General features: G+C 37.0%; 1 long non-coding RNA gene across 1 annotated transcript; it reads right to left on the bottom strand.

The window, feature by feature from the left end:
* Nucleotides 1–1,675: 1,675 nt before the first annotated feature.
* On the bottom strand, nt 1,676–13,163 carry LOC121410499. Its single transcript, XR_005969348.1, has 3 exons — nt 12,959–13,163; nt 3,649–3,839; nt 1,676–2,727 (listed from the first exon to the last, which is right to left on the bottom strand). It is a non-coding gene; the product is annotated as an uncharacterized LOC121410499 (long non-coding RNA).
* Between the last annotated feature and the right edge of the window lie 780 nt (nt 13,164–13,943).

Here is a 13,943-nt window from a genome sequence, read left to right as displayed (position 1 = left end):
CCCTCTTTCCTTTTACTTTTTTACTTCTGTTTGGTCACTTTGCTCCCTCTCACATATTCTCGAAATATCTTGGCCCCTCCATTTGTTCTCAGTCTTTTCGCTCTCTCAAATATCCCCAGAATAATTTTTCTGCTCAGTCGCTTCACTCCCTTGAACATATCCCAAAAATGTTTGGCTCCCCCTGCATTTTTTCTGCAGTTGGCCACGTCACATTCAACATCTCTCTCCAATACCTTGAAGTTAAGGGGGGGGGGGGGGGGGGTACTTTGGATATGAGTCTCTGAACAGTAGAAAATCAGTAAAATATTTGGGTTTTTTTCTTTTAAGTCAATATTCTGTGAATGAGTGTATCTTACTAAAGGATTATACCCATTTCATTTCATACAACATACACAGTTTTAGAAATACAAAAAAAAAATATGGTAGGCCTAATGTTCGCTTTCTCGGGCATTAATCAAAGGCTCCTCCACACCTGTCTCTCTTTGTCTATCACCCTCAATCTCAATTCATCTTTTTTTCTCTATCAAACAGCTCATTATTAAAGGTCAAGTCTACCCCAGAAAAATGTTGGTTCAATTAAATAGAGAGAAATCAAACTAGCATAACACTAAAAATTCCATCAAAATCGCATGTCTAATAAGATATGGCATTTCAAACTTTCACTTATTTTTCATAAAAAAAAAATAATATGCACAACTCAGTGACATGCAAATGAGACAGTCGATGATGTCCCTCACTCACTCTTTATTTTGTTTTTTATTGTTTGAATTATACGATATTTCATTATTTAGAGATATGACAATAAGGACAAACTTTACTGAACCATATAGTATTGAATAATGCTAATTCCACATGATCAGAGAGGAATAAAAGTTTGTTAAACATGACGAGGAGAAATATAACAAAAGAAATAGTGGATGACATCATCAGTCTCCTCATTTGCATACCGACCAGAATGTGCATTTAACTCTTGTTTTTTTAATTTAGCTAAATTTTAAAATTGTGTCGGGTCAGTTTTCCAGACCACATACATTGAACTACGGCATTCCGCAAGGTTCCGTCATCGGCCCACTGTTGTTTACACTCTATGTTCGTCCAATTGGAGATATCCTTCGATCTCATGATGTTTCCTTCCACATGTATGCAGTTTGTTCCAACGGATCCAGTGGCAGTTGATAATGCTATTCACAAACTTAGCTGCTGTATCACTGAAATCCATGACTGGATGAAGGCAAACAAGCTCAAACTCAATGATGCAAAGACTGAATCTTTGTCTCTGCTTCGCCACATCATTTATCATCTGATCTCATGAAGGATGTCAGACTGACAATTAACGAGAAATCTTTCCAGCCTTGTAAGTCTGTTCGCAATCTTGGTATAACATTTGAGCCTTCTGCAAATCTCAGCCATCACGTCACCTTGGTCTGCAGAAACGTAAAGTTTCATCTTCGTAACCTCTGGAGAGTGAGACGTTTTATTGACAAGCAAACATGTCATGCTGCTGTCAGGGCTCTTGTTCTTTCCAGACTGGACTACTGCAATAGTCTCTTCAGCGTTCTTAGCCAGAAAGACTTAGACCGACTTCAGAGACTACGGAACTCTGCCGCTAGGCTTGTCTTCTCTGCTCCCCTTCGGACTCGCACAGAACCTCTCCGACTGGAACTCCATTGGTTGGTGAGACAGAGGATAGCCTTCAAAATTTTGCTGCTAGTCTTCAAGTCGCTCAACCACAGAAGCCCGGAGTACATCGATAACATTCTCATTCGTCGTTCTCAAGTCCGTACTACTCGTTCATCTTCGTCAATCTGGCTCACTCAACGCCTTTCCAAGAGACGTGCGAGTGAAACGTCCTTTCCTGTGATTGCTGCAAAACTATGGAATCACCTACCAGCTGCAGTGCAGATGGCCTCCTCTGTTGAACAATTCGAGAAGGCCATTAAATCCCATCTATTCTGGTAAGTGGACAATTAATTGCATGGACTAGACCGATCATTCTCAGGTGTAGAACAGTTGTTTTAGTGGCCAAAACAAATATGGAGTAGTGTGTGTGCAGCGCTTTGTAACCGAAAGGAAAAGGCGCTATATCAAATGACTTTTGGATTGGATCAGAACTTTCTCATTTTACATCAAATTTGCAATCAAATTTTCAGTGTTTTGCTTGTTTTATTTTTCTCTTTTTATTCAAATCAAAATTTTTTTTGGGTGAAGTTGACCTTTAAGTTTCCCTTGCTCTATCCTGTTCTATTCTTCAGTCAGCTTGCCGTCATTCCTTCTTTTCACAAACTTTTTTCTCTTCCGACATTCTAAGCCAGAATGAATTTACTGTAAGACATCATTTTTGCAACACGTTCAAATTTAATGAATTCACTTTTGTTACATGCCCAGTGATAAACTATTTCATTGAGCTATGTTAAATAATCAGAATGCACATAGCGTAAATTATTTGTTGTAAAGTTGTGCAAGTCAGGTTTGTCCAAACTTAACAGCAAGTACATGTAATCTACACTTCTGTGTGGTCTCCAGCCTCTTCTCCAAGTTTTTAATAAAGTCCATTATTGTTGTTAACTTCCACTTTACCCCTCCTGGACTTTCTGGTATTGAGTAGTAGTGGTCCTTGAGAAATGAAAGTGCTGAGGACTTTGGTACAGGTGTCTTTGCAGTATCTGGGAGGTTGTTCGCTGAATCGAAACGTCTTTCTTCCGGGGGTTTCCCTGGCTTGTGTGAATTCTGTAGAAGAGTGAATTTTAAAAAAGAAACATTTCAGAAAAAAAGAAATATTGAACAGAGATACAAGAATTGAAAGATAACTTTGAATTTGTCAAATTAATATTCAATAGTACATGAAGAATAATATTTATTTAGAAATCAATACTTTTCCTCCGACTTGCAGCAAGAAAAACATGTTTTTTTAATATTTATGATGATATATTAACCCTATCTGGCCCCAAAGGGGGAGGGCTTAATACGCCCCCTCCACAGTTTTTTGCAATAAGTCCACACTGAGAAACAAGTCCTCATGATGTTTTTTGGTTCAAGTCTCGCAGAACTTTTGGGACCAAATTCGCAACACCCAGATACGCAACATTTATGAGTTCATGTTGGACCAAATAATGCTCAAAAACGTTATTTTGTATATAAATTTAATCCAATGGAAATCCCTTCAGAAAAAACAAAACACTTAAGGCCCTGAAACAAAGAAATTATAGAAACAATAAAATACATAATAGAAATTTGATTTACCATTTTTTTAGGTGCACATTTGATAGAAACTATAGACCTTTGGGAATTATTTGGAGACTTACCTGTACAGCAGAGAATTCTCTATGCATAAATTAATTTATTTAAAATAAATTTCAATAGTCTGAAAAATCAGCGATGCATCCTTCGCCATGCAATTTCAAAGTAGCCCAGGCTAATTATGTAGGGCTAAACCAAATTTTTAATTTGTTTGATTATTGAGTAAGCGTTTACTTTAAATACACAATATAGGCCCAGGTCTATGGTTACCCTCCCGAATATATAATTCTTTATCTCTCTTTGGCTACTGAAAATGGAATGTTTAAAACATTGTCCTGTCAAACCAAAGGTAGATGATAGTACAGAAAATATGTTTCTTTAGAACACATGTATGATATTGATCTACTGTACCTTCTGAAGACGAGGGGGGATATCAAATATGGTTGGGACAGCATCCTGTCTAAGACGAATCGTTTGCCCAGTTCTGTCAAGCAAGCATCTTCAAAATGATCAGAACAGAGTACAGAGCTCTTGGAGGAATTCAATGAAGCTCATCCATACTGTGTTACAGTACAGGTTCAGTCCAATTGCTGAATGGGAATCTGCAGCAAATGTAAACAAATGCCATGAAATCAATTACACATAATTAAGAAAACTCTAGGCTTACTTAGCAGGGGCCCGTTTCTCAACACCTGGACAAGTTAGTCTATATCTTTATCTACAGAGTTAGTTCCAATCTTAACCCAAAAGGATTTTTAACCAGAATCCATTGATATCGTTATATCGATACTATCGGTAGAAAATACATAAGAGATGAAGCCTTACTGCCTTAGTCAATTTTCAGAACTAAAATTATGATAAAACTTGCATTTATTGTGAAGAATCTGGAAATAAATCCAATCAAGATAATAACAGAGGCAAAATATGCATCAAACATGGTAACACCATGTAGACTTGGGCATTAAATTACTGAGAAAATGAAATTATCACTAATTCATTTCGTGACTAAAAAAATGTCATACGGACGTTGAGATGGGTACCCCCAGATAGAGAATTTTAATAGTTAACGTAAATAAACCATACAGGCTTTCTTCATAAAATAATGATAATTATATAGGTTTTTATGATACCATCAAAATATACTGTATCATAAACTGTTGGCTTGTTACCATCGTCTGTCTTCGCAGAGCTGGGATGGCCGCACCATTTCGAGAAAGCTGGGAGCTTTTCTTGAAATAGGGTGGGTTGATGGAGGGCAGACAAATAAACGCACATTTTTGAGACAACCGGGACAGCTTTTCACGAAAGGCTGTATTTAATATTTTTCTGAATCAGTCGTTTCTATGAAATTAGTCATCAAATAATGACAACAATATAACAGTGATATAGACAGAGGTAAACAGATGGGGGGAGCTTGGGATGGTCCCCCCCTCAAAAAAAAGACTAAAAAAGGAAAGAAAAGAAAAGAGAGAAAAATGAAATATAACATTTTTTGTATATTTTCATGTCAAGCTACAAAATTTGATTTTTTTTTAAATGAAAAATCTTCCTCGCTCACAACTTTTATTGAATTTTGCCCGATACGACATATCTGAACCCCTCAAAATTTTTGGCTCATTTCGCCTCTGATTATTAGGAGAAAAAAAGAACTTGCAGTTTTTGTGATTTTAATAAAATTGCATATTAATGAAGTAATTCTAGACCCCAAACAATTCCACAAAGCCATATTATATAAACAATGGAATCATGAGAAATAGTGTATTCTATATAAAAGCATTTGCCTAGAAGTGTGATGAAACAAATCATTGGCAGAGTGAGCCAAAGATTTTGAAGTGGCTAGATAATGGCATATTGGGCAATTTTTTTTATTTGTGAGCGAGCAAAAATTTAGAATTTGTTTTATTTATAAAAATCCAATTAAAGCACAATATTCTGAATAATGTATTTCACCATATTCTCTTCCCCTTTCTTGGTCATGATTTTTTGTAGGAGGCAGGGGGGAGCAAGCACCCGAAGCCCCCCCCCCCCTTCATCTGTACACCACTGAAGCAATTACTTTGAAACTGACTTTCCTTCGCAAGCTGCTGGCTAGCACTGATATAATAGTTACCATATATGGCAGCACCTGTGAACTGCTGTGACTATTGAAAATGAATAAGCCTAAACAGTCAGACCGCAGGTCCCTATGCTAATGAGCAAAAAAGGCCAGATTCATCCAAATCATCTCGTGGCTGAATCCTCCTCCTTGCAAAATCTCATGATTCGTGAGATTTTCTTTTTCTAAGAATTTACCTGTTTTAACCTCAAGTTAAATGAAATATTATTGCACCATCAGATAGAGTAAGAGTTACTCTTTCATATTGGTCATTTATTTTGTATACAATATTTTGTTAAATAAGTAAATTTCTGGCCTGAAAGTGTGCCTCAAAACTGAATTTTCTTCCTCTGTTTTCTTTTGCAAATTGTGCAAAACTTTTTATGTTGAGCCTCAATGATATCTATATCACCATAAAGCTGAACTTTTGTACTTTCTCACAATGCCATTCTTGATGTGCGGCACCTTTTAATCGGGTCAAGTTCACACTTTTCCCACCAAGGTACAAGACAAGATTTCTGAAATTTTGTACTTGCATGAAATCCAGAGTCCTGATTGGCTGGATAAGGTTCACAGAACAACAGGCGCGGGGTATTTGAGATTACCACATGGGAAGTGTGACCTTCCCACGAACCCAGGCACTGGAACCGTTGGAATTTGCCACTGGGTGGTCTCTTTGACCAATCAGAGTGCAGTATTCTTGTTTTCAAACTGCTTTATGTACTTGATCTTGACCCGATTAAACCAATTCTTATTTTGAAACCTATATCATTTCAAAGCATACATATTCAGCTTTATCATGATATAAAAATCATTTGGGCTCAAACATAAATAAAGTGTGAAAATAGCAGCTTTTGTCAGGTGAAAATATTTACTTTGTAGGATATTTTAGATCAAAATTTTAACCTATATTACAAAATCTTTGACTAAATCCAAACACATGACCTGAAAGAATTATTCTTCTTCTTTACAATGGTACCAAATTCATGAAATTCGATGCACAATTAGAGCAGCAATGACTAAATGAAAAGAGGTGTTTTGGTCTGCATCAAGCTCATTAAATATGCAAAACAACTCAAGTCATGAATATCACTTGGATGAAAGAAGCCACTTTCTTGGGACCTGCAGTCTGACTGTAAATAAATGAAAATGCACAAATTTTTTGTTTCCCTTCTCTCCTTTTTTGTCTCACCTGCATAGCAGAGTGAAACTATAATATAGGTGCCACTTTTCTGAATAATCATTCAATTATTCTACCAATTCAAAATGAATGGTTTTGTGATGTATTATTATCAAAACTTGTTATTAATTTCGTATACATTCGTAATTCCGAAGCTTCGTTTTTCCGAAGGTTTGGATATTCCGAAGGTTCGTTAATCCGAAAGCGAAATAAGGTTCATTGTTCCGAAGGTTCGACAATCCAAAAACGATATGAGGTTCATTGTTCCAAAGGTTCGTTAATCCGAAAACGAAATAAGGTTCGTTTTTCCGAAAACAAAATGAGGTTCGTTGTTCACTTTGTCTTGTAAAAACAGTATTTCTATATACAAAAATCAATTCATTTGATCACCTCCTAGTGTTTCATTATGTTGACCTGACGATCCATGATTATAATTCCTGCAGAAATTGCAACAAGCCAAACCAAACAGAATCATTTTGCCACACTCGAATTCTCAGCCACATCTCCATTCCTTCATCCCCAAATCATTACTAGAAAAGCCTAATGTATTTCTATCCAGGATGTAAATAAATTCTAGAAAGAATCTCGAAGTCTTGCCTCTGGCCCTGCCTAGAAGGTACTTAGGTGTTCCACTACCAACATGATAAAGGGATGCTCCAGGCTGAAGATACTCATCATTGACCTCATCTCCAAAATAGAGTAAAATTCACAAAGCAATTAATGCTAGAAATTTGATCAAAATCGGATATTGAATTTTAATATTTGCATTATTCCAATGAAACAGATGTAAGCATGTCTTCATGAATATTCAGTGAGCAAACTGATATCATACCCCCACTTGTTCTTATGTATTTTATATGAAATTAGGTTTATTAAAAAAGAAATTACAGGTCATAATTGAATTGACAACTGATTTAGTGCATTTAATTAGTTATTACTGTAACTTATTTAATTATAATGGAGACAAATCATTTACACATGAGCATGAAAAATGAAGCAATTATGATTTCGTGTAATAACATTAGGAAAGTGGGAATGTGACATCAGCCCACCTAGTGAATATTCATGTTTATGGCATAGACTGAGGACTAGGCCACTCGAGGATTCACTGCATGCCTCCGTTCACAGGAAAATCAAAGCACGACACATGAAAATCTCTTTATGAGCTAATCTTTCCACTTCTTTGGAGATTCCTGTATCCAGATGAAACACTTCCATGCAATTGCACGAATGAAGTCCCTTTGGTGACCATTTGAGCACTCTGTTCCTCATCTTTTCCTCCTCTTCACGTCGCTGCCTGTAGAACCGCATAATCAATTTGTGGCCTAAAGAAGGCATGTGATTTATATTCATATCAAAGACACACGGCAAAGAATAGGCACCTTGACTATTTTAAAGCAAATCGACGCATAGTATTAAGCGAAGTCCTTAGAGTGTCCAATCTTTTCATTGTATAGACTTTAGAAGACTGTATTATTGACATAACGAACAAAGCTTGTACTGCTGGTTTTGTTCAAGGTAATGGCGCTGTCACACCTTGGCGTTTTAGACAGCGTATGCCCGACGTATGAGGAATTTGGCAAATACGCTGGCGTACTTCGAATACATTACGGGTAAGTTTTGCATACGTCAAGAGTACGCTAAAACACGCTGGTATACGTCGTCATACGGCGAGGTCGTCGAAAAATTTTGTGCAAGCACAAAATTTTTCGACGCATGCCAGCGTATGGCTCATACGTCCCGCATACGCGGGCCATAAGTTGTAGGCAATTTACGCTATCGTTGATACACGTTGACACACGTTACTCGTAAGTTACTCATAAGTCGATGTACGTCGAGATAATGTCCAGCGTACCCTAAAACTTACTTCTAACCTATGAGTAACGTGCTTTGAACGTATGTGTAACTTAACTCCAACGTATATTGACGTATGAAGACGTGCTCCGGACGACCACAAAACTTACTGAACGTGTTTATAACTTACAGCTACTGTATAATGGCGTATTGACGTTTATAGGAATTGGTATATAAAGGTGGGGTTCACAGGAGTTTTCTTCGGCATGGCGGTGGTGTTGATACGGTGATGTATCGTGCGGTTGTGATTTGAATAGTTGAACGTGTATGGCAGCCTTTTTATAGGCTACGACACGTGTTCGTCAGCGATACGCTGCCGCGCGCTATGCGTAAGTTAGGCTATCATAGGGCATAAGTTGTGTACGCCAGCAATACCCTAAGCATTCATTGGAATACGTTACTATAAGTTAACGAAGCGTTCGATATAAGTTACTAATACGTTATGTATTCATCCAACTCGTTATGAATACGCTAAGTACATGTATACGCCCAGAGTTGAAAAAAAACAATCAAAGTTCAGCGTATGCCGACGTTTTAGAGAAATTTTGATACGTCAGGCATACGCGTCTAAAACGCCAAGGTGTGACAGCGCCATAAGTAGATTTTATTCTATTTTTTTAATTCCAGGTGTTCATCATTTTAAACTATTTGAAAAAAAAGTGTTTTCAATATCACCGCCAATAATAATCTTAAATTATGTTTTTGAAGGTACCAGTATTTCATTCATTGGTGCCCATATTAATCTAGTAATTATAAGAATTGCGCATTAAAAGAATTTAGATACAGTTATAACACTAGAAATTTGAAATGATGCCCCTGCTTAAAGCGATCAGAAATTCATTCAATATGATTGAATTTAATATCATGCAGAAATCAATATGTATAAAATGAACAAATTTAGACCTTTGACCTACAGATTTGCCTTTTTTTTAATTTGTTGAATATTTCATAAGTTATCATGAGGAAACCAACTCGCATATTTAATGAGCTCTGATCTGTTACCTGCAGACTCTGAATTCAAACTTGTAGTAGCCTGTACTTGTAGTAGCCTAAACTTGTGTTGCCTGTATTTTGGTTCATCTACCTACACTCCCTCATTTTTTTACAAATCTGATGAATATTTCATCATGCGTAAACCAACTCACATATATCATGAGCTGTGACCTTGGACCTGCAGATTCCAATTTCAAACTCAGCCTGTATTATTTATGGTGTCATACTGTCATCTACCTACACACCAAAAATTTTTTAAATCCAAGAATATTTCGATTTATTGCACGGAAAACAAGTGGGAGGGGGGGTGAACGAATTGACGGACAGGGGCAACGCTTATGGGGTAACGCTTAATGCCCCCTCCGGACTTTGTCTGTGGGGGCATAATTACAGAGGAGCTGAATTTGAAGCGAGCCTGAATCAAGGCTGCAAAATTTATTAGCGCCACCATCAGGCTTCATTTTATTTCTGTAGAAAGAGACCCGCTAAGTCACTTTCCAGGCCAAAGTAATCAATTTTTTGTGTGTGTGATTTTGATTTAAAGGAAAAGTCCACCCAAGTCCACCCCAACAAACAGTTGATTTGAATAAAAAGAGAAAAATCCAAAAAACATAATAGTCAAAATTTCATCAAAATCGGATGTAATATAAGAAAGTTATGACATTTTAAAATTTTGCTTATCACAAAATAGTTATATGCACATCCTGGTCGGTATGCAAATGAGGAGACTGATGACGTCAACCACTCACTATTTTGATCACGTGAAACATGAAATATTCCAATTTTCTCCCCTTTGTCAAGTAAAATAAAGACTAATTCCACCCTGAACGTGTTGAATTAGCATTGTTTAATATTATTCAGTCAAGCTGGTCTTTATGGTCAAATCTGTGAAAAATGTGTAATTCAAACTATAAAAAAACAAAAGAAATAGTGAGTGACATCATCGACTGTCTCATTTGCTTGTCACTGAGTTGTGCATATCACCGTTTTGTGAAAAGGAAGCAAATCTTTAAAATTTCATAACTTTCTTATTTTACATCTGATTTCGATGAAATTTTCAGCATTATGCTAAATAGTTTGATTTTTCTCTATTCATTCAAATCTTCATTCTCTGGGATTGACTTGACCTTTAAGAATAAAAAAAAATACTTTTGTACATGTCTATACTCACCAGAAAGTGCTGTGGTGAGCAGTGAGGGGACTCTAGACTAGTAGAGTCAACGCCTACAGCCAAGCCTTGCCCTAGCTTGGCAGCCGCGGGCCTACACCAAAAGCTTTGGTCTCTTTTATGTTGGTTGTTCTGATGATGTACGTTGGCTCCACTCACCAAATACAGAGACCGAGTTCTAGCGTGATCTGTACAGGGGACTCAATCGCCATATGTTTATGTACGTAAGTTCGGAAAAAAACGGAGTGAAGTTGCTTGACAGCCAACATGTTTTCCCCTTTCAAGTTTCTTTTTCCCATTTTGGTGCATTTCAGGCCAAAAGGGAATAATAATCTCCATTTTGGTTCAATTCTTTTCAGTATTTTCATAAAATAAAGCCAAAAAATCGATGTGCCCCGTGAGTGGCCGGGGGGATTTTGCATTGTAAGCCCGGGCTCAGTTACATTGACGAGTGGATACCATGCGCGACCAAAAAACACGTAAAAAGGATGTCTTTTTCACGACAGTGCACATTACGTACATAACGTGATAAGGGTGTCAAAAACACAAAAATAATGAAAAAAGGGTATCTATTTCGCGAGGAAAATTACGTGTTTAGGGTCGAATTCTGATAAAACAAAATTAAAATGTTTTATAAACTAAAGGATGTCCTTTTGCCCCAACACTTTGTGTTTAAAGTACGATTTTTGCGCGAGGTGTAGGTGGGGTCGTATTAAACCAAATAAGGTAAAGCCGATGACCGAAGGACCCGTAACAATAAAACATTTGTGTACTTGTTTAGACTTTAGGGGTTCATTTCAGGGACCATTTGCCAAGAGTATCGTTTTGCATGTTTCCAATACTTGCTAAGGGTAGGGTTTCACATGCCAATAGTAATTACTTGTTAAGGGGTGCATTTTCAGAATATGGAAATTATGTGTTTAGGGTGCTTTTCGAGACCCCATGGTCACGCATGGTATCCACTCGTGAATGGAAGTGGCCTCCCCGGGATTGTAAGTCCCCTAATGCCCAATGGTGGCTGCATGATAGCGAGCTGTCTGTGAAAGAGAAATCTTTAAAAATTAAAACATGCTGAAAAACTCAAAACACACGGCTGGCAGCTTTCTACCACGGGCCTAGACCAAAAGCTTCAGTTCAGTCTCTGTATTTTGGTTGTTGCGCTGAACTACGTTGGCTCCACCCACCATGATAGTAAAATGTCAGAAATTGTTGAATAAATCATAATAGGGTGTCTGAAGCCACACTGAAAAGTGTCAGCATAAAACAGGCTGATTTAGGGGAAAATATGGCACATATTTTTCGGGATGTTCAGGCTACTAGAAAAATGTGATCTGAATTGATTATTAACTTGTGTTTGGCATGTATGGAAAGAGAAAATTCAGGGGCTTCTTTTGACAGTAAGGACAAGTTTATATGATCATTCTAAATAAGGATTTAGAGATAAACTGCAAAACCTTTTTTTGTGTGTGTTGAGATTGCCATTTCCCCATGCGTTTTCTATGGGAAAATGAAATTTCTGTTTTGCACAATTTTTTCACTTTGTCGCAATTTTTCATTGTGATCTGGTTTCCAAATCTTTATAAAAATCATACCATCAGAAAGAGCATAAAAAATCCTATTTGACTCTTTATGGACAAGTTTTTGGCATTAATACTCCATTTATAACAGCTCTCGGAAGCTAAAAATTTGGATTTGTGTGTGTCCATTTCTTAACTACACAGTCTATGGCAGAAAAATGCTGAAAATTGACCTAATTTCATTCTTCTTTTTTGCAGCCAATAATTGGATTTTTTTCAAAAATGTTACATTTCTGTAAGTCTGAAGGTCATTTCTCTTCAAATTCACAAAGAAAATGTGATATTTTCTTGAAATAAGAAAAATAATTTTTTTCTCCAGACACCCTATTCATAATCCCACTGACCCCAGAAACAACGGTTATTCCCGTCTACTGCAGGCTGCTGGCCAAGCTGTACAATAATTTCAATAACTTTGTCATCCACTTTTGATGAAATTTTCAGCATTTTTTTTGCTCTGAGTATGGTTTTTACGGCCAAATCATGGTTTTGGGAACCACTTGTTGATTTGTGTATGCGCACTTGTGTACGAAGAGAATGGAGGTGGAAATAAAGCGCTGCTGTATTAAGTGAACGGTAGTTCCCAATATCACGATAATGCCGTTTTTACATTATATATTAAGATCTAGGCCGGAATATCTTCAGCCTGTATAATTCATTACCATTTCAGATGTGCAGAAAAGACAAATCACCCTCCCCGCGCCCCGGCCCCATGCTGTACTGACAACAGTACATAAACTTGAATACACGGGACTAGCATTGTTTTTGCAAATGCAAGTTTGGTAACGATTAACGAATTCGCGAATTTCCCTCTTTTAACGTAATTTTTGAGTCGAAAACTTTAAAGCTGAACTTACTAAATCAATGTCCATCCACATCCTAGCGATTAGAGCAGTTGTATGCAGCTCATGTAGGCATGAATAACGTGAAATCTAAGCTAAGACAAGTTCACCAACTCGTCAACAGCTACGTGACCGGCCCGACCGGAGCTTTAGTACAGCTAGCTAGCTAGCTGCAGGCGCTGGCAATCAGCGACCCATAGCAGACAGAGGAGACAAAATTTTTTTGTGTTTTGACACAAAATCATTTCGTCGACGGAATGATTTCGCAACGGAACGAAATGAATAGACAGAGACGAAATTTTTTTTGTGTTTTGACACAAAATCATTTCGTCGACGGGATATCGCATCTGAACGAAATGAATAGACAGAGGAGACGAAATTTTTTTGTGTTTTGACACAAAATCATTTTGTCCACGGAATAGATATCGCATCGGAACGAAATGAATAGACAGGGGAGACGAATTTTTTTTGTGTGTTTTGACACAAAATCATTTCGTCGACAGAATAAATTTCGCATCGGGACGAAATGAATTTTGTGGACGAAATTGATTAAGGGTGACACAGAATAAATTTCGTATACGAAATCACACTTCATCATGACGAAATGATTTTCGTTTGAGTGAAAAAACAAAGTGTGCATACAGAATTTTCCATTGGACACTTTGGGCGCCATTTCGTTGGATCAAAATTTATTTTGTACATACGAAATAAATTTTGTGGAGCAATTACATTTCGTCTCAACGAAAATTGATTTCGTCGGACGAAATTAATTTTATGTGACAAAAAATAAATTTCGTATACGAAATAAAACAGCGTCATGACGAAATGATTTTCATATGAACAAAAACAAATTTTGTGTACGGAATGGCGTGAACTGGACGGAATTAAACATCGGACATTTAGTGCGCCATTTCGTTTGATCAAAATTCATTTCGTATGGCACGCCAAATAAAGTTTGTGGACGTAATTACATTTTGTCTAGACAAAATTTATTTCGTGC

Source organism: Lytechinus variegatus, chromosome 1 (assembly GCF_018143015.1).
Source record: "Lytechinus variegatus isolate NC3 chromosome 1, Lvar_3.0, whole genome shotgun sequence".
Classification (NCBI taxonomy): domain Eukaryota; kingdom Metazoa; phylum Echinodermata; class Echinoidea; order Temnopleuroida; family Toxopneustidae; genus Lytechinus; species Lytechinus variegatus.
Note: the sequence above shows the minus strand (reverse complement) of the source record. Positions and strands in the feature narration are given on the sequence as shown.